General features: G+C 39.1%; 1 long non-coding RNA gene across 1 annotated transcript; it reads left to right on the forward strand.

Annotated features, from left to right (window-relative positions):
* The first annotated feature begins 1552 nt into the window (after positions 1-1552).
* Positions 1553-22296, forward strand: LOC116652551. The gene is made up of 4 exons (XR_004305697.1): positions 1553-2310; positions 19831-19917; positions 21986-22075; positions 22212-22296. It is a non-coding gene; the product is annotated as an uncharacterized LOC116652551 (long non-coding RNA).
* Positions 22297-25568: the final 3272 nt, after the last annotated feature.

Genomic DNA, 25568 nt, shown 5'->3' on the forward strand with positions numbered 1-25568 from the left:
TTCAGTGAGACTGTGGAAAACTCATGTGGAAAACCCATTCTTAAAGTTCACCTGGGAAAAGCCACAGTTGACCCAATTTTAGTATTCCCATAATCCTGCTTCAAGCAGAAGAGGAGGCCAGATGACATCCATTTGTCCCTTTCTTTGAGTCTGTGGTTCCCCCACTCTGCTTTCATAAGAGGTTCCTTAAAACCTGATCAGGGATACAGACTTCATTTATCTCTCTGCTTCTGTAGCAACCTGGTGGGCACCACTACTGCCTTCAATCTGTTTTTCATGAATTTTTCAAGCTGAAAGTCTTGGGTACTTACAGATTAAACAACTGAAGGTTACCAAACCAGCTACATTAAAAGCTGGTATATGCAGTCTCATGGAATGAATAATCGCATGGCCTCAAGTTAAAAAAACAACAACATAAAAAAAACCCAAAAACAAAACAAAAAACAAGAATCTGAAATATATGCATGCATTTGTAATTAATAGCACATTAATTTGAAAAACTAGTGAAAACCATGCCATAATATACTCATAAATATTCTCTTTAAAATGTAGTTGAATAAAAAAATCAAAATCTTGTATGTAATGGTGGGAAGGAGTCTGTATCGTTTGTAACCAGTCAAATGTATTTTTGGCATTGTTTTGCAATTTGAAGTTTTATTCACAGTATCTAAAATACCTTCAGTATCACCCAGTTCATGATACGGTGAGACTTGAAAAACATTGTGTTGCTGTTTCAACATGTGTATAAAGCCAAGATTCTTCCTACAAGCAATGATTTCTGAACATACAGGGCTAATCTTTTTGAATTAAGTGTCTCTCTGGAGAGTCAATGCTGTTTTTGTTATGTTTCGTGTTTTTTAATACATGTAAACTAATAAAAACCTAGTATATAATATTCATCAAAAAATAAAAATACAAATACCACCCTGTGCTCAGGATCTTGTAGGGTAAGAAACAAAAATCCTGTTTCAGTAAGTTTTATTTTTCAGATCACAGGAAATCTTAAAAAAATATGTATATAGATATCTTGCTGAGGGAATGCTGCAGTAGATACTAAGGAAAGGAAAGCACTCCATTTTTAATTCTGACCTTATTAATCAACAGTGCACTGGAGCTGCACAGTGCAGTGGCATTCATACATAATGAGAAACAGGGAAATCATTCTCAGCAGATACACAGAGTGAAGAGTGCTGGACTATTTTAAAAGCTCCCTAGTGAGGATCAGGGACTTTTGAGTCCCCTTGCAGAGTTTCTATTCTCCTCTGTTTAATGGTGCTGGTTAGGAGTACAGTTAACTTCCTTCCTCAGACACTGTTCTACAAAGGCACAGGTAAGTCCAACTGAAGTGACTCCTGATTTGGTCTGTCTCACTGATGTGTGCTCTGAAAAAAGCTAGCAAGGATCAAATCCTTCTATAGAATCACTAGCATTTGTACCCATCTCTGAGTAAACTGGGCGGAATATTTCAGTATGAACGAATACACTCTCCTGATGATATTTTCAGGAACAAATCTGGACAGATTAATGGATTTTTCACTTAAAGGATTAACTATCTCAGCATAAGATGATGTAGTATGCTGCGTGATACTTTCATATGGGCAAATGCTAATTGCTACCATCATTCACAGCTGGATATGGCTGATGGGTAGGTTAGAATGTAAGGAGGAAGAAATTCATTTTTATGTACTGATGAACACTGGGCCACGTAGAAAACCCGGATTCATGTTCAGCACATCACTGTGAATGTTTATTTGTGGGGAATCACAACCAGAAGAACTCAAACAGGAGTAAATACAGGTAAAGCTGTAGTTATTGTAATGAAGTCCATCTGGCTACAACCAAGCTGTATTAATTTTTTTACAGGCAGCTAGTTCTAGCTAAATGAAGAGATGCATGAAGTGTAAATAAACTTAAGCATCCCTCGCATGTTCGTGAAGTTGAAAAACTCTTTTTGCACACATAGTTGTACACACAAGCACATAAATATCTGACGGCAGAAATCTGGTTTAAAGCTAGGATCTGCGTTCATTTTGAATAATGTGTTTAGTTAAGTAATAAAGTAAGAAACAGCATCATTCAGAGCCAGAAGAACAGCCAGTGCCGGGCTTTTTTTGGCACGGTACTCGGCTCTGGAGCAGATGCATTCCGCGATGAAGACAAGACCTGCCTCGGCTGCTGCCCCCCGCCCCATTGTGCTTCACATGGCAGCGGCATTCTGCCGTCACGGGGGCGGAGGCAACAGAACGATCAGCCCCTGTAGGAGTCCTGCCGGCACGGAGATTGAGGAGCGTCGGAGAGTGTGAGCAGAAGGTAGATTAGTGGACTAACTGTTAAATTTGTGGGAAAAACACCGGAGTGATACCCCCTAAACAGTGGTGGACCCCCTGCCCTGCCCTGCCCTGCCATCCTCAAGCAGAGGGAGGCGATTTAAGAGGAGGAGTGGAAACAGGTTCCAGCTCAGCATCACAGGCAACTCTCATCCTAACCTACCTCGGTTCCCAAGGTGTCCCTCTGTAATAGATTTGAGGCTCTAGAAATTGAAGGAGAGGTGAGTGAGGATGTGGTGGGAGGTCCAGCTGTGAGGTTGTCTAGCATGAGGTGGTCGACTCCATACCTCAAAGGCCGCCTCCACCAAGGAGGACAGAAGGGTGACTGTCGTAGTCAACTCCCTGCTAAGAGCAGCGGCGGGCACAATGTGTTGGCCTGATCCTGTCTGTAGGGAAGAGTGCTACCTCCTTGGGGCCAGCATCAGGGATATTTCTAGGGAACTTCCTAGTCTGATTCACTACTCTGATTATTATCCCTTATTGATAGTTCAGTCCTGCAGCCGTGAAGTCACTGAGAGCAGCATGAGGGTTATGAAAGAGGTCTTCAGGGGGCTGGGACAGTTACTGGATGGAGAGGGCATGCAGGTCATATTTTCTTCTATCTTGGGGGCTTTAAATGGCATCTGAATGGGGAAGGAGATAAAACCATGCCTGGTAGAGATGAGCCTAGGGGAATGATGATGGGATTGGGGGTGAGGCAAGGGGTTCAGCTGAAATGCATCTACACTAATACACGCAGCAAGGGCAGCAAACAGAAGGAAATGGAAGTCATTGTGTGGCGGGCAAACCATGACTGAGTTGGCATTACTGAAACGTGGTGGGATCAATCTCATGATTGGAGTGATGCAGTGGAAGGCTATAAGCTCTTCAGAAAGGACAGGCAAGGGAGGAGGGACAGTGGCATGGCTCTCTATGTTAGAGTGTTTTGACATTGTTTCTGGGAATGTTAAGGCTTGAGTCTTTACAGGTAAGGAAAAGGGGGAGGGTCAGTAAGGTGGGAATCTTGTGGGGGTCTGTTATAGACCACAGAAGCAGAATGAAGAGACAGATTAGGTGTACTGCAAACAACTGGCAGAAGTTGTACAATCTCCAGCCCTTGTTCCCATGGAGGACTTCAATTCCCTGATATATGTAGGAAATAAAATGCAGCACAGAAGAAACAGTCTAGATGCAGCTTGTAAGGGAGCATACCAGAGGAGGCACCACACTAGACTTGTTCACAAATAGAGAAGGACTGGTGGGAGATGTGAAGGTCGGGAGCTGTCTTGTGACCACAAAATGTTAGAGTTCTTGATTCTTGGTGAAGATAGGAGGGCAGGCAGCAAAACTGCTGCCTTGGACATTCAGATGGCAGAACTGAACTCTTCAGGAGAGGTATTTGAGATTCAGACTTGAAGGGTAAAGGAGTCCAGGAAGGCTGGTTGCTACTTTAGGAGGAAGTCTTAAAGGTGCAGGAGCAGGCTATCGCCTGCGCTGTAAGAACAGCCGGTGGGGAAGATGACCAGCATGGACGAACAGGCAAATTTTCCTGAGGCTCCATGAGAAAAAGAGACTAGAGGGAATGGCCTCAAGTTGCTACATGGGAGATTCAGTTTGGATGTTAGGAAATACTACATGCTGGAGAGACTGGTCAGATGCTGGAATGGGCTGCCCAAAGTGGTGGTGGAGTTACCGTTCATGGAGGTGTTTAAAGAACATGTAGGTGTTGTAGCGAGAGATGTGGTTTAGAGGGCAATATTGATGATACATGCGCAGCTGGACTGGATGATCTTGAAGGTCTTTTTCAACCTTAGTGATTCTGTCCAGCTGCGGTGGGTTGACCAGGCCCACTACAGCTGAGAATACACAAACAATAAAGCTCGGTCCTTTTGGGTGATACTAAGATGTTTTGTGTTGACAGCACATAGCAGGCAGTGGATGCTGTCCAGAGGGACTTGTCAGACTTGAAAATTCTGTCTGCATGAACATCATGAAACACAACAGAGACAAGTGCAATGTCCTACTGGGGCAATCCTAAGCACAGAGGCTGAGCAGAGATTGGTTTGAGGGCAGCTCTGTGAAGAAAGACTCAGGGATGTTGGTGACAAAAAACTCAACATAAACCAGCAGTATGTGTACTTGCACCCCAGAAAGCCAGTCGTATCCTGGACTGCAACAAGAGAGGACTGGCCAGTAGTGGGGGGGGAAGTAATTTTCTTCCTCTGCTCTGCCCTCTTGAGATTGGTACCTGATGTACTGTGTGCAGCTCTGGGGCCCTCAGTGTAAGAAGGATGTAAACCTGTGTGAGTGGATCCAGAGGAAGATCATGAAGATGATCAGAGCACTGGAGGAGCTCTCCTGTGAGAACAGGCCAAAGGAACTGGGTTTCTAGTAGAAACAGAAACAGAAGGATCTAGGGAGGCATTATAGCTGCCTTCCTGTATTCAAAGGTGGCCTACAGAGAAGCTGGGGAGGAGTGTAGAGATAAAAGATCTGGCTTTAATCTAAAAGAAGGCAGATTTACATTAGATATGAGGAAGAAAGTGGTGAGTTGTTACAATCTCTGATACGTGAATAATAATGAAGTGACATTAGAAATAAAGCATATAGATGGCCAAGATACAGAAAATCATGCTTGTGCATAGGTACACAGTACATAGGCAAGAGGTAAATGGCTTTAAAAAGGTTTAAGAGGATATATAAATAGGCAATAAGATGGTGTTGTAAGAATAAATTAATTACTGGCAGGGATTTTTCAGCAATCTTCTGAAACCAATAAATGTATTAAAAATGTATTAAAAAAAAAAGACTGGTAATGAACTGGACTTTTAAAAGTAAATTCAGGAGATCTTTCACAAACAGATATTAAAAAAAACAAAGGTAGGAGATAAAAGATTAATTACTGTCTCAAACAAAAGCTAGGAAGGAAAATGATCATGAAGTGATAAACTATGACGAAGATAAAAACAGATGTATGTGTATTTCTGGTTTTGTTTGGTATATAAACAGTGAGGTAACCAATTTATTTAGCTGTGGCAGAAAAGGCCAAAAGGAACTTTACAGGGACTGGTGAAGTGGACTAGAAATAATGGTGGGAATTCAGTGATGATAAATGCTGCAGTAATGCATGCTGAAGGGGAAAAATGAGCCACTTGTACGTCTTAAGTATAAATTAACTGCATTAGCTCACAAGGACATGGTAATTACTCTGGACAGCATTACAATGAGAAGCTGCAGATGGAGAAATGAAAGGATACAAACAAACATAAGAAGAGGTGGTAAATAAAATTACAGGGAAATTATCTTCAGCTAAAAAGACTAGTGAAGATGTTTACTTGAAATCATTTATTGTAAGTTGATTGATAACCACAGGCAAAAAAATTTGTATTCAAATCACATACCTCAGTAATTTTCCCGACTATTTGTTTGTTCTTATTAAATCATGTAAGCGTTAAAATGCTGATCTGAAGAAAGAACTTTTATGTTAGTTCCTTTCTTTTCTGAAAGTTATGCCTTATAATTATTTAATTAAATAATCTACGACTTCATAAACATTCCTTCACACTTTAACTATTCTAGAAAATGTTCAGCAGTTTATTCACTTCTATGAAGTTTGTATTTTCTTATTTCCTTTTCTTAAAATTACGTTCACCTATTTGTATCTCATAGAAATAGGAATTCCAAGGGGGCATTTAAAATCATTCTAAGAAAAGCTACTGGAAAATGGCATATTCTAAAAATGTGAGAATTGAAGGAGCAACAACCAAATACCTGCTTCCCTTCTGAAGGGAAAACTATGGTAGTGCTGATCTCTAAATGGGAATCTGTGCCTTTCCAGTTTGACTGCCTCTCATGATGAAACTGCCAGTGCTGTGTAAGGGTGGAGAGCCCTGGATGTCATTTATCCTGGCTTTCTGTGCTGTTTCCCATAGAATTTTACTAGCCAGACTGTAGTCTGTGGGGTTTTGCAGTTAGATTGGAATAACACAGTGCAAAAGCTCTCAGGGCTGGCTAGAAAGCAGCTCTACGAAAGGAGCTGGTGAGCAAATTGAGCAGGAGTTAGCAGTGTGCCCTCACAGCTGGAGTGTGGCCAGCATATCCAATAGTCTTTTTATGCATTCAACACTGAGAAGCAAAAAACTATAAGTCTAGACTTCTTCAGTTTCCAACCTATGCTGTTGTTTTGAAAAACTACTCAAGATAGGGGGGAAAAAAGATTATTCTCTATGACTTATGAGTTAGTTCACTGCAGCAAAAGTCTTGGCAAAACGTTTTCCTCATACAGAGGTACAAAAAGATTTGATTTTTGCTAAATATCCACATATGCAGTGCTGGAAAGACTGAGAAAAAAACGCAGGTACTTGAGCAAAGTGTTACTCTGGGATATAGTCATACATCCTGCAGTGATTTCAGAAACTGCTTCCCAGCTTCCTGCTTCTGTAGTTATGTAGCCTATAAATTTCCTATCTGAGGAAGGTCATAGAGGTAGAATATAACTTGATTATTAACACAAATAGTCAAGATTATATTATTATATTATATTATTATCATTCTGAAACTTAATTCTGTCATTTTTGCATTTAATTTTAAATTCTCGTTCTTCTAAAATTAAATGCATTTATTTTAAATAAAAATATGGGTAGTTATTTGGTTTACTTTCAGTGCATTTAGTATGAAGCAGGATGCTGGAATATTAGAAGAGATTAGAAGCAGAGTGGGAAGGTGAATTAGTACTGATGTGTAAAATCCTTGATGTGAACAGAATTGCAAGCTATTTATCTGCAAGGAAGGGAGAGGTGACATCAGTGGACTCAGCAGACTTCCCTGCTCCTGCCTTCATTGACAAAGAGAGTCCAATCCACTCCTCCCTTCTTGTCTGCCAGTCCTGCCCTTGTACCCACAATCAGCCAAGATCCTGTCATTTGCAGCGTTATGCTGTCATAATAGAGGGAGTAGCCTGTCACAGGGATAAAATTTATTCGGTAGTTTTGCTGTTAATTGCATTTTCTCTTAATTATGAGGTCTGTGTCTCTTGTTATCTATATGTACTGCAGGAGAAGTCCATTCTGAGTCTATGCTTGGAGGTGCTCAGGATTTGCTAGTGCATCTTGCTGCAGATCCCTTTCTTTTGTCAGGAAGCTTTAAATTTTATCAAGTATACTCGTGATCTCTGCAACCATTATTCCACTGTCATTCATCTGTGAAGGAAAGGATGAATGAGACCAGTAGCCAGCAGCCAAACTGTCAGTTTTCTGGTTGTATGTTAGCAATCATATAATTGATGGTGCTGGTTTGTTAGTGTCTTTTTTCTCTTATCAGAGTCATGTGTGGACTGTGATTTTATGCAGCTTGACTCAGATACAGTGATAGACTCTCTGTTTTTGCTAGCCATTAAATGTGAGTTCAAACTGCAGTTTGTACCTTTAATATTGCCCCCAAGACTGGCAAGCATGAGATATTTCAATGTAGAAGAGCCTTCTGCTGAACCTGTATGAAATAAATTTCCTTCCCAAAGGTTTCATCCCAATGTCTTGCAGTCAGATACTAATTCAAATCTCAAAAAAGCAATTTTTTAACCTATCTAATGTTTGTCAGCATTCATTTGTACAATTGTATTATAGGCATGACTTGTGTAGGAATGCCTTAAACTTCTACATATCCTTCACATCCCATGGTAATGACTCCTACTCCCTAGTTACAGCACACTGTCATATCTGTAACCTTGTGTCATTCTGAGGTCTACATCTTGTGATATGGCATTACGGGGACATTCACCTTTGAAGCACTTTTGTGATGCAATCTGTTTCATTCTCTGTGCATCTTCACACTTTGTCATTTCACATTGCCTGTCACAGAATGGGGAAGATATACAGAGAAAGGGGAAAACACCAAAGACTAGAGAAAATGCAGAATATTAAAAAGGTCACAACAATATGACACACCACTTTAATTCACAAAATCTGAGGCAGTCCATGTGCTTCCTGACACCTCATTCTAATGACAGATGCCGTAATAAGAAACATAAATGGCAGAATTACTCCATTCACTTGACAAAGATTATGAAAGCAGGATGGGGTGCAAAATTAATCAGATTTTTTAATCTAATTTGGTTCATGTAGTGGTCTTCAGACATACTGTTTAGAATGAATAAAAAACAGATCTAACTCAGCCATTAACTATAGTAACAGAAAAAGGAGAGAGATCTTCCTTAAATCGATTACTCTATTTTTAAAATAAAAATCATTAAGGGGCTGGATTACTGCTAAATCATTTTCTGCTTATTTCAGTATAACATTCTTTCTGGCATATCGTATTTTATTAACTTCCTTCGTTCCAGGATATGCTCCACTGGAGCAAGAATCACATTTAACTTGAGAGGGCAAAATTTATCAGAAGTTATTAATAGTTCTTTTACTCTTCCTACTAGTCTGCTGCCATACTGTTCCTTACTCTCCTAAATACACCAGAGAGTACATTTTTATTTGTACAAAACGTTTTTGTTTTTGTTTTTTTATCCAATTCTGAATACTGAATCATGCAAGATTTTTGATCATAACAGTGACACCAGCACAATCTGTTTGTTGGAATGGAACTTTGCTAGCAAAGCATATCAACTGTAGAAATTGTGTTATCTTTCAAGCAATCCCAGTGCAGTCATTAATGGCACTGAGCTGGTAAAGAACTCTTCAGAAATGTAGCTAAGATTTGCCATAGTCACTTCTTTGGCTTTGCTTGCTCCTGGCTGGATGCATGAATTTTGCCGACAAAACTCTGCTGACTATGAAAAGCCCGTCTGTGTATATTCTGTATTTTCAGGTGCTCCAGACATGTGCCTGTAGCATTTGGCCAGTCATGCTCTCTGAAAATCATGCTGAGCTCTTGGAGTCTTTGGGTCTCCTTTTACAAAGCATAAAAGGACAAGATTAATTCTGCCTGAAAATAGAGCGAGCAAGTTTTGAAGTGTAAGCACCTGCTCAGTGAAATGCATAGATACAGGTACAGAGATTCCCCTCCTAGTGAGACTGGAATCTTTATGCAAGGTTGGAAACATTGAGCACTAGCCCTCATTTCCCAGGTAACCTTTGAAGTAGCTTTCATTGTAACAGCACATATTAAAATGTATCAGAAAGATTAGTAATCTTCTTCCTGGTTATGGTTCTCTTTATGAGATTTTTCTTTGCAGTGGTGATACATTTGGGAAAATAAAAGTTGCACATTTATCAACTCCACAAAATAACCCATCCTCCATGAACAGTACCAACTTTCTGAAACCTACACACACACTTTTTTTTTTTGCCTGTTCTTGTTTGGATGCAACACGGTTTGGTGGCAAACTCTATACCAGGCTTGCTCACATCACAGAAGGCTGCAGGCACATTTCCCGTACAGCCTACTCCATAGGATTTGCAAGGGGTCAAACTATGTGATTTCCAGAGGTTGTTCCTATCCCCTATGATCCTGTGATTCTGTGATCCTATCTGCTGAGTATAAGCATGTTAAAAGGAACTAAGGACACAAATTTCTTTTGTGTCACTGGTTGAAGTTTTACAGGCTTAGACTGAGAATGCTTATGATCTTTTCCCTAGCCCTACTGATTCCTCTGTATTATATGTTTCTCAAACTGAGTAGCCCTGAAATCTCCTTGATTTTTACATAACTAAGAAGTTTTTGAGAGATAGCGTCCCCCTTTCCTTTCACACTGGAAATGCACAGAGCTTTCCACCTCATCAGTTTTTCTTCCTATCAAGTAGTCAGCTGTAACACAAGCATAGCAAGGCCATGACTACTAACAATTGATGTATTGATGTCTCTCACACCTCATCTGTCACACATGACAAACAATGGAATGAAGTCACTAGGTGATCTATATCCTTCTTTATGGCAAAAAGCAAGCAAGAAAAAGCTGCTGCTGCTAATGTATCTCACAGGGATTCCCCAGCATACAGGTACATGCCTTGCTCGATGCTCATTCTTAACAGGCCAGAGGCCACATGGGAGCCATCAATAATCACAAAATAAAAAATAATTTGGGCAGTATGGGAGCACAGATCTCCATCCCATTCAGTTTCTCACAGAAGGTTCAGCTCTGAAGTCAAAATTTTTGCCCATGGCTTCTGCCCATTGGGTAATGAAAATGTGTAAGGATAGACTGCATGACCTCTCTGTGTGATCTGTGCCACAACTTGAATGTGCTCACGAGGAGAAATTATATCTTCCCACCATACTTTTGCTGCTTCATCTTCTCAGCTCTCTCTGCAGGTGTTGGTTGTTGTTTAGACCCCCCTGAAAGCCTTCTATTCTTGATGCTGGATGAACCCAGTTTCTTTTCCTCTTTCCATGGGGCATGTGCTCTAGCCTCTTTTTTCTTGGTGTTTCTCTGCTGGAATTACTGCATTTGATCATTATTTCCTTGTATAGCAGGGCACAAAATTCCTGAATTTCATGAGATTTGTATTTGTCAGTTCCTCCAGGCTGTCTACTCAGGTCTCTATTCAATGCCAGCTCTGCAGTCCTATCTATCTAACCAACTCTCCGTAGCAAAGGATATGAAAAACACAGCCAGGAAAGCTGGCCATTTTTATGACTGCAAATAGCAGTGCTTTATAGAGAAGCTCATAACTCACGTTCATTTCCACTTGATGAGAACTCATAAACTTGTTCAGTGCACTGCATCCCCCATACAGAATTGCATAAATTCTCCCTGGTCCTGTACACACATGACATGGAACCCACTAAGTCATATTTTTATTAATCTGCCCGCATTACAATTTTGTCGATAAAATAAACTTACTCCTTATTTGTCAGTGAGAATTTAATATCAAGCACTTTACCCTATCAAAACCTTAAAAAACTACAAGCAAGAATGAGAGCATGGGGAATAGACATGCATTGTTCAGTGGTTACTAATGTGAAGAATGCCATATAAATCAGTGAATGTATTAGCATAATTGAAGAGACTGCAATCTAGTTCTGGAATGTTGTTATATTTGGAAAATACTGCACACCTCTTAAGAGCACGTTACAGGCACTAAGGAGTATGGATAAGAACTGTGATCATACGTCCTGATGTACTTTGAGATTATTTTGAAACAGAATTCTTGTTTTTTGTTTTCCTATTTTGTGAATTCATATGGTTCTATTTAGGTAAATTCAGTCATCTGGACTTCAGTTATTCTCTTCTGCAAAGCAAGCTACAATCATTTCAGACAGTGAGCACAAAAACTTGCATGTACATTTAAGAACTCATTTTTTTCAGTTGCAGATACCTCAACTAAGTTTTGAAAAGAAAGTCCAAATACCAAAAGACAAAGGCATATGTGTGAAGCACCAGCAGCAATATTTTAGGTAAAACAAAGCCAAAACAACAAAAATAATATAACTAAAATAAACAAATGTTAATCATCTTTCTTCAAAATGAGTGACATACAGAACAATATTTCATCTTCACCTCCTCATGCAGCTTCATGGTCAGACATCAGCATTTGTTGCAGCTCCCTCTTCACCATACACCAACAGTAAAGGCCTGAACAGCCCTCCCAGTTCTGATAGTCTTGTTTTTCTTAAATTCTGTAGCTCTTGCCTTGAATGTAGATGTTTCTTCTTCCTTTCTAACGTACATTTCTGCTGAGTTGCAACAATTCTTTTTCTCTTTATGACCTTCACAAGATTCAAAATTTTTCTTGCTATGTCCCTGCCCATTTCCAATATATTTTTTGCCACTCTATTACAGTAGTGTGATAATGCATGCAGTGGCCCCTTCTCATCTGACCGCCTCTGACAGAAACTTCCATGTTCTCTGTGATGCGATCACAGCAACCAGTTCAGCCACAAGCTTTAGTCAGCAAAGTCCATGGAGAGGTGACTGAAAACCATGCACAGAGGTAGATAGACAGTCTTGGTTCATCTCTTTCTGTCTCTTCTTAAAGAAGAGGAGCACAGGGGTTAAAGAGAGGACAAGAAAGTTGGCCTGGTGCCTTCATGGAGCCAAGGGCAAAGGATAAGAGAAATGTCAGTATTTGATCTCTGACAGCCCTTGACCAGAGCAGCCTTCCATAAGGCAGAAACACACAGTATGGTGCAGGCTGCACCTGTCAGCACAGGTAGAATACAGGAGAAATGGACATACAGAGAACCTAGAGGAGAAACAGTATTCATTTGTTTTCCTAATCCAGCCAAGATTTTCTCAGATTTCCTCGTAACAGATTACAGCTGTGATTGTGCCCTTCTTCTGTCGCCCCTCTTCTTCTGTCCCAAAATGCTTGAATGCATTTTGCTTTAAGAATGATGATTCTTTGATATCACAGGGTTAAACTGATTCTTCAGTATTTTCTGTCCTAATCCACTCAGGACATTAATCCCTAATTTTAAGGTGTTTATAACATTGAAGCCAGATCCTCCTTCAGAGAAGAACGTTGCATCACTGGGGTCTTCCAGTCTTTATGGCAACAAATGCAAGTTTCCCTTCTTATTTACAAAGTTTCTCCTTCATAGCCTGGCAATTGATAGACATGTACTACTACTTCACTTGTTGTGTTCTTTTCTTGGCTTCTCATTTTATACGCAGAACTACTCTCTTCTTCTACATATATTGTCTGTATTCCCCTTTGACACTTCCTGTTTTCAATCGCTCCCTCACCTCTCTGATCATATGTGCCAGCAGTATGCCCATATGGCCAAGAAAGCCAAGAGCATCCTGGCTTATATCAGATAATAGTGCTGCCAGCAGGAGCAAGGTAGTGATCGTCCCTCAGAACTCAGCTCTGGTGGGGCTGCACCTCGAGTATTGTATTCAGTTTTGGGCCCTGGAACCTGTTCAGAGACTTGCAACGAAGCTGGTGAAAGAGCTGGAGCATGGGCCTTATGAGATTTGGCAGAGGGAGCTGGGATTGTTCAATCTGCAGAAGAGGACCCTTCGGGGTGACCTTGTCTCTGTCTACAACTATATGAAGGGAGGTTGAGTTGAGGTGGGAGTCAGCCTCTTTGGCCACGTCCCTAGTAATAGGACTACAAGGAATGGCCTCAAGTTGCACCAGGAATTCAGTTTGAATGTTAGGAAATACTGCTTTGTTGAGAGAGAGGTCAGGTGCTGGAACAGGCTGCCCAGGGAGGTGGTGGAGTCACCATTCCTGGAGGCATTCAAGAAACATTTAGATGTACTGAGGGACATGGTTTAGAGGGGAATATTGATGATACATGCACAGCTGGACTGGATGATCTTGGGGGTGTTTTTGGTGATTTTGTGCTTACCCCTTTTATATTTTAACTTCCACTTCCTTCTAATCATTCAATGCACCTTGTTAATTTCTACCTACATTAAAACTATTGTTGTCAGTTCTGCAAGATTTTGCCTTGCTATTTGTCATGTCTTTCACAGTCGTTTTATAAAATTGTATAAAAATGCCATTATATATGAATAAATTGACTTGTCATATTTTGTTGTTCATGTCTTAAGGAGAAAATGTAGTTGTCATGACCTTCACAGGATTAGGACTTTCAGAATGTCTTTAAGGGGAAGAGAGGGGGGAAAGGAAATATGGCAGTGAATCAAATAAACTTATTTTCTATTAACTGCTCCAGCAACCACTTAGCTATATAGTATCATGCAATTATTATACAACTGCATTAAGCAAATGGGTATGATCTCTTGCATTTATATTGAAAAAAAATTGAAGGAAATGTACTCCATAGTTACTAACATACAGTGAAAATTAAGGCAAACAATTATAAGCAAATTTAAATGCTCAAACAATAATAGATACTACATAGGACAAAAGCAAAGATATAACTAACCATACACAGTACAAAGGGATCCATACTATCAGGCACAGAAAGTTGGATAATTATGTGGAAATGACATACACACAAACAACAACAATATTGAATTCAATTATTGATGCGAGAAAGAATTAAATGGGAAAATCTGCCTCATTAGATTTCTTAAAAAGAGCAAAAATATCCCACCTTAAGAGGATATTCTGATTCACATCCTTCTCTCCAGAGATAGGAGAAGAAATCAAACATCAGCAAACCTTCCCAAAGGCAGAACATTGGTGTAGGTCTGGCATCTGGTGCAGTTGCTGTCCTACATCAAGTGCTGCAGTGTGTACCTAACCTGTGTCGGTGTCAAACCTGCAGATCTGCTGAGTACAGTCCCCTTGCCTTGCCTTCTACTGAAAATCTTACATGAATATTTCCTTCTCACATTTTGCTGTGATGTTCCTCTGACTGCTTTAAGGGTCTCTCTGTTGTGTTGCAGCTCCATAAACTTGCCGTGAAGCTAGAGGGAAAAGAAGCATGTGTGGTAGTAGCATTTTTAAAGAATAATTTATGTTGTGCAGATACCACAGCTGTCGGTTTGGTGAAAACAATTTGTAGCTTTGCTTTTCTCTTACCAATATCTTTCAAGGAAGGGAATATTATTTCACCATCCTTTCTCTCAGAGATATCTTTCTTTCACTAAAAGTGAAGAAGAAACACGTTTCCCCTTACAGACTAGTGCCAAGGCACTCGAAGCCATTGGTTCAATGCCTTTGATACACAACACAACATGATTGTATTGTTCTTAGAACATTGCCTTTTGATGGCTATGCCATATCATTTTGTCATATCATATCCATATCAAACAGTGGATTACAGGTATCTGCTACAGGATGGGGCTCCCATACATATGTGGCTAGAGACTTCAACAAATTAATGTTAGAATTATTCATATTGTGGGTTGTTGTTGTGTTGTTTTTTTGTTGTTGTTGTTTTGATTTGTTTTTTTAAAGTCCAGGGTTTATACAATACATTTATCTGTTAGGAAACTGTAGCTTTTCAGTTTTTTAACCGCTTCAGAAAGGATTTATCAGGTACTGAATGCTTCATTCATAGGACAGAATTTACGCTCTGGTTGAAATGACCAGTTGCCCAAATGTACTTATCAACTGATGCACAGCAGTGAAAGAAAACAAGCAAAACAACTGCAAATGATAAGAAAGAAACATGTTTATGTAAGAAATCATTATGTAACTACCTGTTTTCACTGTAATAGCAAGCAAAACACCATAGACCTTTTGTATGCATAGAATATTTCCACCTACATGGCATAATGCTTTGATAATCCTTTGTGGGCTCCTTTTTGGATTGAAATGTAAATACAGTTTAACTGCTGTAGTTTCACATTAATATCAGTGAGGTTTTTGTTTTGAGCAATTTTGAGTTCACAGTCATTTCTTCTAAGGAAACACATTTGAAAAAATTCTCTCTTTTAGGATCACAAATATCCCAAACATGGGAGTTATGGCTTTTGTGAGCTCAGTCTGTTTTGTAGGTGAATTTAAGCCAATTCTTGGGATACTGTTTGCATAAGTCCACTAGAAAAGTGTGCAAGGAGGTGGTACCCTTTTTGACAGAGACGCATGGTGAGATGCAGTAACCCCTTCACATCTCAGGGTCCAAACATTAAATATTTTACACATGCCTGCATTCTCTTCACGGGATAAAACAAGACTTGGTTCACTAGCTACTAGAATGCCTAACATTTGAGATTTCACAGTCCTCAGACTTGCAGAACAGAACAAAGAGTTTCTTCCTTTTCCTCAGTCTTCCTCCGTGCTTTGTGACAGCCAAATACTTGAAGAAAAGGAAAACTTTTTAACTACAGTCTTGACAAGGCTGCCATCTGAATTCTGTCACACAGAGGTTGCAGTCCTCATGCCATCTCCATAAGCCTGAACAGTACTAAGGCATAACAGCAGTAACATACAGCACAGAGGTAGACTTAGTCCTCAAACTAATCACTAATCTCCAGCAGCACTTATTCTTCTTTCCGTTTTTGTTAGCATGACAAAGTTCATTTTAAAGAAGGTCTGTACAATATCCTGTAATTACAAGAAGTTTCCAGAAATATATAAGCAGAAAGGGGAGAGCACAGCATCCTCTAAAGGTGTGATTCTATTGGGAAAAGGTAGAAGGTTTTGGTGTTGTTTTTTTTTTTCCTTGAATAATCAATTTTTTCAGTTGGTAGACATATGATAAGAATTACAGTCTTGAGCGAACAAATCAATGCATACCTAGTGGGCACTTCAACAGAAATGCCTACCTTGCACATGACATCTTCAATAACTTACTTTGCAAGAACAGTTGTTCATGTGGTTCTGTACATATATCTGCTGTTGACAGACTTCAAGACTGACCAGCACTTTTAGCCATTGCTATACCTGATGGTAAGGAGTGTTTTGTTTCTACTTGTGTAAGCATGTGAATAGCAATCCCTACTCCAAACTATCTTTGCATTTAATCAAAAGCCAAGTGTCAGGCCTTAATATGTGTTTATGATTAATGCACAATTTACATGATTTCGTATAGTTTACAAAAGCAGACCAGGGAGCAAAATATTTATCTTATTTTAATAATAATTTTTAATAATCTTTAAAAAATGCAATTTACTTGCATTCCTATTTTTATTAATATTATGATCAGATTTGTGCTCCTCTACACAGTGGGTACATTAATCCACAAACAGCTTCAGTGAGTTCATTGCAGTTTTTTATCCTATCTAGCTTCAGTGCAGAAAAGCAAAAACATGAAAGGTCTTTTCTATGCCCAGAGTCATGAAGTCCTGAAAGTAATTGTAAACAAATAAAATCTATCAGTCATAGTAACTAACATCTGGAAAAATGTTTTCAGAAGTATAATTATCCGTCTACCAATCCAGAATAAGAAAGTACGGGTACATTTCAGAAGAGTTTCAGCAGTGATGGGCATACACATTAAACTGGACCCTTTGACTGATAAGTCTTTTGAACAAGACCAAAGAGACATCAGTGCTAGAAATCTTTCCCAAATACAGCCAAATATCTTTTCAAAAGGACATGGCCCCTGTAACATGATCGTGTGTCTAATTTTGAGGATGGCTACTGAGGTGTGAGAAAGTAATAAGAAATGGAGGTCTCCTAAGTCCTTTTCTAGAAGTCATTTATACTATCTTCAGAAAGCTTAGCTTTCCCAGGATTGAGTTAAAATGGACTAATTAACTGCAGCACACTCTGATGTGATGTATTTGGGCTGAGGTGAGTTCAAACAGGCTATGAGAACAAGAAATGAGTCATTCTGAATCAGACCAAGCATCATGTCCTTTTGATCCAGGATTTTGTCTCAGGCCTGCATCCTAGCCTCAGATATGTAGGGAAGAACACAATAAAATAGTAATAATTATCAAGAACAGGTCCCTGCCTCCACTGCCTTGTAGGTCAGGTAGGCATTCCAGGGCACGAGATCTTCTCCCACACAGAATCAAACACACCTGAAGGTTTGGTCCAAACCTAAATAAACAGCTCTGCTGAACTGATTTTTAATATTTTTCATAAGATAAGATAAAGAACAGTGGAAAACATCTTTCCACCTATCAAGAGCTTTGTTCTCTGCAGATTTTCCCTTACATAAGGTGTATATCCTTGTGTAATCAGAAACACTACTGAAATATTCTGAGCTTTATTTAGTAAGAGCCTTTAGACTGCATGTGTAGGGTAAATCACTGGTTTAGATATACTGAGATAAATTCAACTCAGTGTTATGTTCTTGAAATCCCAAGGATTAATTTAGCACAGACTTAGTGTGATTTTTAGAAAAGTTCACCAAGAGAGAAATTGCTTCAAGTTGGATGACATGGTCGAGGCCTTTAGTGTTTCTGATAAATCACTTTGCTGCCATAGCATTTGAAAAGTTCACAGCTCTTCTGTCTCCAAGGTGCATTATATTTATCATTCAATCCTTCACCGGACTTCAAGATAAAAAAGTTTCTCAGGGTCATTCTCAAAAACGTGATTATAATTACTCAGATTCTAAAAAGTTTATAGGATTATTTCTGAAAGGTGTTTTGTTTATTTGTTTGTTTGTTTTTAAAGTGGCTTTTGTGTAAACTAAAAATAAACACGGTATCTGAATCAAGACTCAGAAGCTTTATACCACATTACCATTGACAGAGCAGACAAAACACTTGAGTGTGAATGAGCACTGCAGACCCATTCATACGATGCAAACATTTGTGCTTCTGTATGATTCTCCCTTGGTACGCAGACACGCATATACAAATACATAAACATATGTAGTTTGGCATCTATATGCACTTATACCCACACATGTAGTAATATGGACTGTATGCGTCAGTGTTTTTGTTAAAACATTTCTGTTATTAGCTGGCCTGTTAATAAAACTAGAAATGATAAAAAGCCACGGCTGACTGTCACCCCGATTTCACAGTTACTTCCCTCACTTTTTTATGAGCTCTTGAGAAATACATTTCATAGCATGCATAACTATAAATACACATGGCATGTCTGGATGTTTCATATCTTTATTAAAATAGTCTGTGATATTTACCTAAAGCAGTTACTCTTCCATAAGTGTATCAGAAGCTAAGAAGAAGAAACTATATTTTAGCAATGTCTTTATTTTCAGATACAACTGTTAATCTTGTCTGCTTTCCATTCGGATCTGAAAACTGTAGCAAGCAAGTTTAAATACCTTCGTAATAAAAGTGACTAATTTTCTTCAAAGACTTATCGAGAGCAATTCAAAACAGAAGTGTGAGCCAATTGCATGTAACAGTCACTGGGACTCATGCTGTAAATGGTAGTAGGGCTATTGAAAGCACTGCATAAATAAAGAACTTAATGAATAATGGAGAACTGCTAACACATGAGTTTTCATCTTTACTTTACTTTACATCCTGGTACTACAGTCTACAAATATAATAGCAGAGAAGTATAACAAGTACACTCGAGCATTTATTATAATGCTTGAGAAAATAATTTCCAAACAGAGAACACCTCAGTAACTAAATCACCACTTCAGAAAACAGGAAAAGCAAAATTTTCCCTTGCTGTTTACATCCAGTAATCCATGCATTCTTGGTTACAGATATGAGAATTTTCTAGTGACCAAAGTGATCCCTGTGCATACAGTTGTGTGCAGGCACACACGTTTGTGTGCAAACCCCCAGGCACACATACATACACAAACACGCAAATCACCACCTTCATTCTCCTTTCTGTATTCACTTTCTGCACACACCAACCACAGAAAGGAACTCTTCCCATAGACACTGATACTAACACTAGTGTTGGGAGTAGTTACTGTCTGACTGCCAGAAATTCGTGACTCACAGCAGCCAGGTTTTCTATCTACTGAAAAGAAAATTGGTTATGTCACTTGTTGAGACTATCACTGGAAGGGAGCAAGCCCAGGGGGTGTTCAAAATGTGCCATTCCTCATTACTGCAATGTTGTCAGTCTGCAGTACATAAAATATCCTGTCACATTTATCACCCAAAACCTGCACTCTGTATCCATTCAGTGCACACAATAGCTCTTGAGTCTTGCATTGTGCACTGGGTCAGAATATGGTGCCTTTCCACATGGTGCTCCGGGAGGTCCAGTATCTGTACAACATGGAAAGCTGCCTACAAGTTTAAAGCCTGCTAAACGTGTAATGCATATTGATTTATTGGTCATACAGTGTTACTGCCTTCATTTCTTACCAGATTCCATATGGTAAAAGAAGAGGAGAGTCGTGAGATGATTGAATAGAAGAAAGGAGGGCATGACAGGGGAAGACAAGAATGGAAGGGGTAAATATTTTCATGGAAATTGGCAGGTGCAGTCTTGAACTTCTGCACTTCCCTCTCTTCCTTTCTGTAAACGGAAGGAGAATCAAAAGGCAGTTGAAGCATTCTTAGGAAAAGAGGGAAAAAAAATAAAGTCAGGACATCAAGGCTCTGGAGAAGAGGGCAGGGATAGTAGAAGAGCATTGCAAGACTCATCGGGTGTGCTTGTGCACAGGAAAGACAAATCTATAATACATAATTATATAATAAAGAAGACGTGTTAAATGTATGATAAATAGTGCAGTGGCAAACACTTATCAACATCTATTTATTTAGCCTATGAGTGTGAAAATGTTGGGTTTTCGTTTTCATGGAGTTTGAGTGCTTTGTAAAGTAAAGTGAGACTTGGATTAGAATCTTCCAGCAGATTTTCTAAAATAACACTCCCATGTAGTTTCAATAGTGTGCTCATGTTTGTTCAGACAGCTACTAGATTTACTAGATTTGCATGAGCAAATATTTGAGTTCTGTGAACATTCATGGAAAAGTAGTAATTCAAACTGGTATTAAATTATGGCAGAGAATTGCAACTCTCAGACAGCTGGTTAGAGGGCTGGGCAATCACTGACTGCATGAATTTTAACAAGTGCTGGATTCTACATGTGGGATGGGACTATACTGGCTGTATGTACAAACTAGAAGACAAGAGGCCAGAGAGCAGCCCCCTGGAAAGAGATCTGAGCACTCTGGCATGCAGCAAGTTGAATATGAAGCAGCAGTGTGCCCTGGCAGCCCAAAGGGCCAACTGTACCCTGGGGTGCACCAGGCCCAGCACTGCCACCAGGAGAGGGGAGGGGTTGTCTGCTCTGCTCTGCTCTGCTCTGCTCTGTGTGGCCTCATCTCCAGCACTGGATGCAGTTTGGGTGTCATGGTACAAAAAGGACGTAAAATTATCAGAGTCTACAAAGGAGGGCTACAATGATGGATAATTGTCTAGAGAAGAAAATGTATTAGGTACTTGGGTGTGTCCAGCGTGGCCAAATGGCTTTATGATTCCCATGTTGGTCAGTTTTTAGGAACATCCGCAAGTACAGAAAGGTGACAGGCTCTCACTGCTCATGACATTACTAATGTCAATACAATCTTTTTCAGCTTTTTCATCTGTCAGTCCAGATAGTGTCTGCACAGTAACTGACTGCAGTTGGATACAGCAGTAATCCTACAAACAGTGCAAGTGTCCATCTGTGTCTTATATGCACAATGCTCATAATTCAGCAAGTGTAACTGAATGAATTTAAGTCCCCTAGGACTTTATGAGGAAAGGAGTGCAGGGAGATCTTACATCCCACATTATACTAACAGTTAGCACTGGAAAAAAATAAATAAAACAGGCTACCAGATGTACAGTCCATTCTTCAAGTCAAAAAGAGAAACAATATGTGTAGAGATTATGATTCTTTTCAGGCTGGGAACATGACTATCAAATCTTTAATTATGCCAGTTGTAAAACCAGAGAAGAAACTGGGGGGGAAAATGAAAGGGGAAGGAAAAAGAGAAAGAAAAAGCAGAAGAAAAAGAGGAAAAATTAAAAAAGGAAAAGGAAGGAGACAGGAAAGAAAGGAAAAAAATGGGGGGGGAGGAGGGGGTGGGAACAAAAAGAAAAGAAAGAGCTTGCAAAAATGTCTATTATTGAGAAGGGAAAAGGTGCCATGATCATTACAGCTCTGGGCAGCACTGCCAAGGAACAAACAGAGCTGGCCCAGGCTGTGGCTGTGAAGGAGTGGTCAGGCACTGGAACAGGCTGCCCAGGGGGTGGTGGAGTCACCAGCCCTGGAGGCATTGAAGGAACTTTGAGAGTACTGTGGGACATGGGTAAACAAGAACTACTGGCAGTAGGTTGGACTGGATGATCTTGAAGGTCTTTTCCAACCCTTGTGATTCTATTAGCATTTCTAGATGATAGGCCCCTTTTACCTGAGCCCTGAGTGAGCAATTAGCTGGTGATGACTTGGAAGAGACATTCTAATGTATGACAAAGCAAAGGGTTCCACTGAGTTGGTAATTTTCAGCCTGGTAATATTTTATTTTCCAGGCTATGGTGACTCAGTGGTTCCAGCACAGTGTTGTAGTTCAGTGGCCCATGACAGAAGTGTACTCCAGTACTATTTTTTATTTTCAACTTGTGAGTAGTAAATTATTCTTTCAGCTTCCCCTCATGAAGCAGCTCATCTTCCACAGATACACCCAGTAAGCTGTTTTAACAGAGATTTTCCCACAACAACCTCTTTCTTTTCTCTACACCCACCACTTTGGTCCAGATTGAAAATTTTCACAGAACAATCCCACTGTTTTCCTCCCAGAACCATCACTGACATCAGATCTACCTCTTATTCAGCAGACATGGTGAGTAAGGAGACCGAGTACTTCACTCCATTGTTTACTCAGTTAAAAGGCCCTTGGAGCAAAGGTAGATCCATATGCTTATCAGTCATGATTGCTAATGACATTTATAAAAGTATATTTCCACTGTCATCACTATCATTTTTAAAAACCATTTTGGACTCTTGGACTCTGTCAGTGACATCTGTCCACACAAAAAATGCCCAAACTCAGTGGCAATTTTCTTTTTTTTTTTTTTTTTTTTTTTTTAATATAGTTTTCACAATGTTCATTCAATGTTGCAAAGATTTCTAATTAGCACTTCTGCTCTTCAGAGTGGATGATATGAGAGCTCTTATTTTTTTACTGTCTCCATTGCTCACATTGTTACTTGAACAACCATTTAAAGCAAGTTTTTAATTACTTTTTTTTACAGGAGCTGAATAAGAAATATAGTAAATAAATATGCTTCTTGTATAAGCAAAAGTAGCTGGAATTAACTGCTTATCAGCAACACTACACGTGAGTCCTATTTCCACAAAATCTTGGTTCTTGGCAAAGAACACACTTTAATCCTGCTGGCTTCGGTTTAGCACTCGTGCAAGTACTTCTTTGGTTCATGGACACTATATTATGTACCTTGTTTGAGACAGATCTATGAGGTGAAAGAGGCGTGGGAAGGGAATGGGGATGATAAAATGTGTGATACAGGCACACTCAGAAGGTTTTTTTTTTCCAGATACAAAGAAGCAAACCTCCAGAAATGTAATGCTGAAAGTGAGAAAACTTCAGAAGTCTTCAATTTTTATTTTTTCATATTATCCCTATGAGATAGCACTGGTAGGGAAAAATAACTTTAAATCTTTTTAAATAGTATATCACCAGATGTCTGTCCTTTCTCAGCTGTTCGGTACCCATATGGTAGACTTTCTTAAATGTATTTGTCCATATACAAAAGCAATCTCATTGCATATTCTGGACTATCAAAACATGACAGAAAAATGAATGTGCCCTTTTCCGTGCTCTCTTCCCTTTAAATCTGCCTCCTCGAAATAGCAGCTATTTCCAACTGTATATTCATGAACTGACTCCACAAGTTAATTACCAGCATTCTGGATCATTGTAAATGAAACTTAAAGGCCAGACCAATCTACTGAGCCACAAGAGGAGTCATTTATTTTATAATGTATGAGATACCTAAATATACAGTCCTTCCTGTGTAATAGAAGAAAGTTTTCTGATGCAATTTAGCTTCAGCAGGCTCTGTATTTGTTGAAAAACATATGTAATGTAATGATGAAGTACATTTAGTACATGTGTGTAATTTGCAAAATATCCAGACTAGATGGACTATATTGTCTAAAGATAATGATGCCCACTATAGCTACTCTACATTCAGGAATATGAAGAGAATACTAAATTAAAAATGGATTATAATTTCCATGCACATATTTCACTGAATAGATAAAAGCGTAGGGAGCCAGTGCAAGTTTTGATATTATTCTTGCTATGATAAATATCTATTTACAACTCAAATGAACCTGTTACTCTTTCATACAGCTGACATGGTCCATATTGTTGTTTGCACAGACCATATTCTGCAGCCCAGTGCACTTCTGAGATGGTGTATTTTGAGTTACGTTTATGAATTGAAGTCAGAAGCTGACACCCTGACTTTGAATGGTTTGATATTCCTTTGGAACATCAGAAAAAGCTCTTTGTGCTGTGATACAGCCAAGACAAGATTTTAAAATGCTGACAGACAGCTTTGTGACTCACTGGGAAGTCTGCAGAGCCAGCACAGAGACTGTGCCACACGGCACTGGTCTTAACTGTGCTTTCACCTCAATCTGGCAAGCAGTGCAAGATCAAGCAGAACAAGTAGAATCCAAAAAGAAACACGCAGATAATTATGCAAAGCCAAATCTCACTCAGCAATGGTAGCACCGCTGTTCTCCAGAGATTGCTGCTTCACCATTGCATACAGAAACTACATAGTATAAATAACCTTTCTCCAAGAATTTGTGGGTTGAAGACAGCATGCAATGCTCTGTTCACACCAACAATCAAGGCAGTGGGTAGGGCACCTAGTCAAAAGTATCTCACCAAGAATGTCTACCATCTTGATTCTCAAACTGTCCCAAAAAGATATATTCCAAATTATGAAGTAGTGTTGAGCCAGTGATTATTGGTTTCTGTCACCTAATCCTAATGTTCAGCTGCACAGAATAATAGTGAAATTATCCATGTAGTAACAGTATTTCCTGGAAAATGTATGCATAGTGCTTCACAACCAATCTGTGCATGGCTGGTCAGTCTCCAAACAGGAAAGTTTTACAGGAACAGTATCAACAGTTAATACTTTAATATCTGATAAAATATAATGTCTTCTTTCAAATGAAAGGACTGCTCTGATATATTCTGTTGAACAAAGGAGAGAGGCTATGGCAACAGTGACTAAAGCAATAAAGATCAATAAAAGTGACACTACTACGCAAAAATGAATGTGACTTCCTAGTAGAACAAAATGATTTGCAGTAGGCTCTATAAAATGTAATTGAAAGTTCTATATATGCCTATATTAGAGGTTTAATTCTTTGGAAAATGCTATAGTTATTCTAAATGGCAATTCATGTTTCAAAGGTACTTAAATTAATAATTGTTCAGTGGTGATTATATAAAAATTCATACTATATTTAAGAAGATTTAAGCAGTAATGAGTATTGGTTTAAGAGAAACAGAAAGTAACAGCTATGGAAGTCTTCATTATGAGTTATCCTCTGTGCAGCTTTGAAAGCATATGCCACTGCACACTGATTATATGCAAGCTGATTTTCCTATTATTAAGTAAGTACATCTACATTTACGGTGTTTACCATTACTACTCCACTGCTACAGCTACCTCTGATAATAATAACACCAGGTATGAAGGCAAGTTTAATTTAAGTAAACATTTTTCTGCTTTCTATCGTGGTACTTCTATCATTCTAGCAATTTACTGAAAGAAATAGCATAGCTAATTGATCCCATCACAATCCAAAGACCTATTAGCCTATGAGCTTAATTGTATATCAGTGCAACAAAAAGCAGGAATCCTTTATTTGAAATGCTGACTTCTGAGAATCTGAAGGCAGAGCAAGAGCTGATAAATAATGCAAATTGCCCAAAAAACATTAGGTGTTATTATGAATGGAAATCTGTTCCATCTACTGCAATGAAGTGATCACATATGGTCTTATTTCTAAAAAAGATAATTGTCAAACAGTGAATCCAGCAAGTGTGTTCTTTGTGCTATT

Source organism: Coturnix japonica, chromosome Z, assembly GCF_001577835.2.
Source record: "Coturnix japonica isolate 7356 chromosome Z, Coturnix japonica 2.1, whole genome shotgun sequence".
In the NCBI taxonomy this organism is placed as follows: Eukaryota; Metazoa; Chordata; class Aves; order Galliformes; family Phasianidae; genus Coturnix; species Coturnix japonica.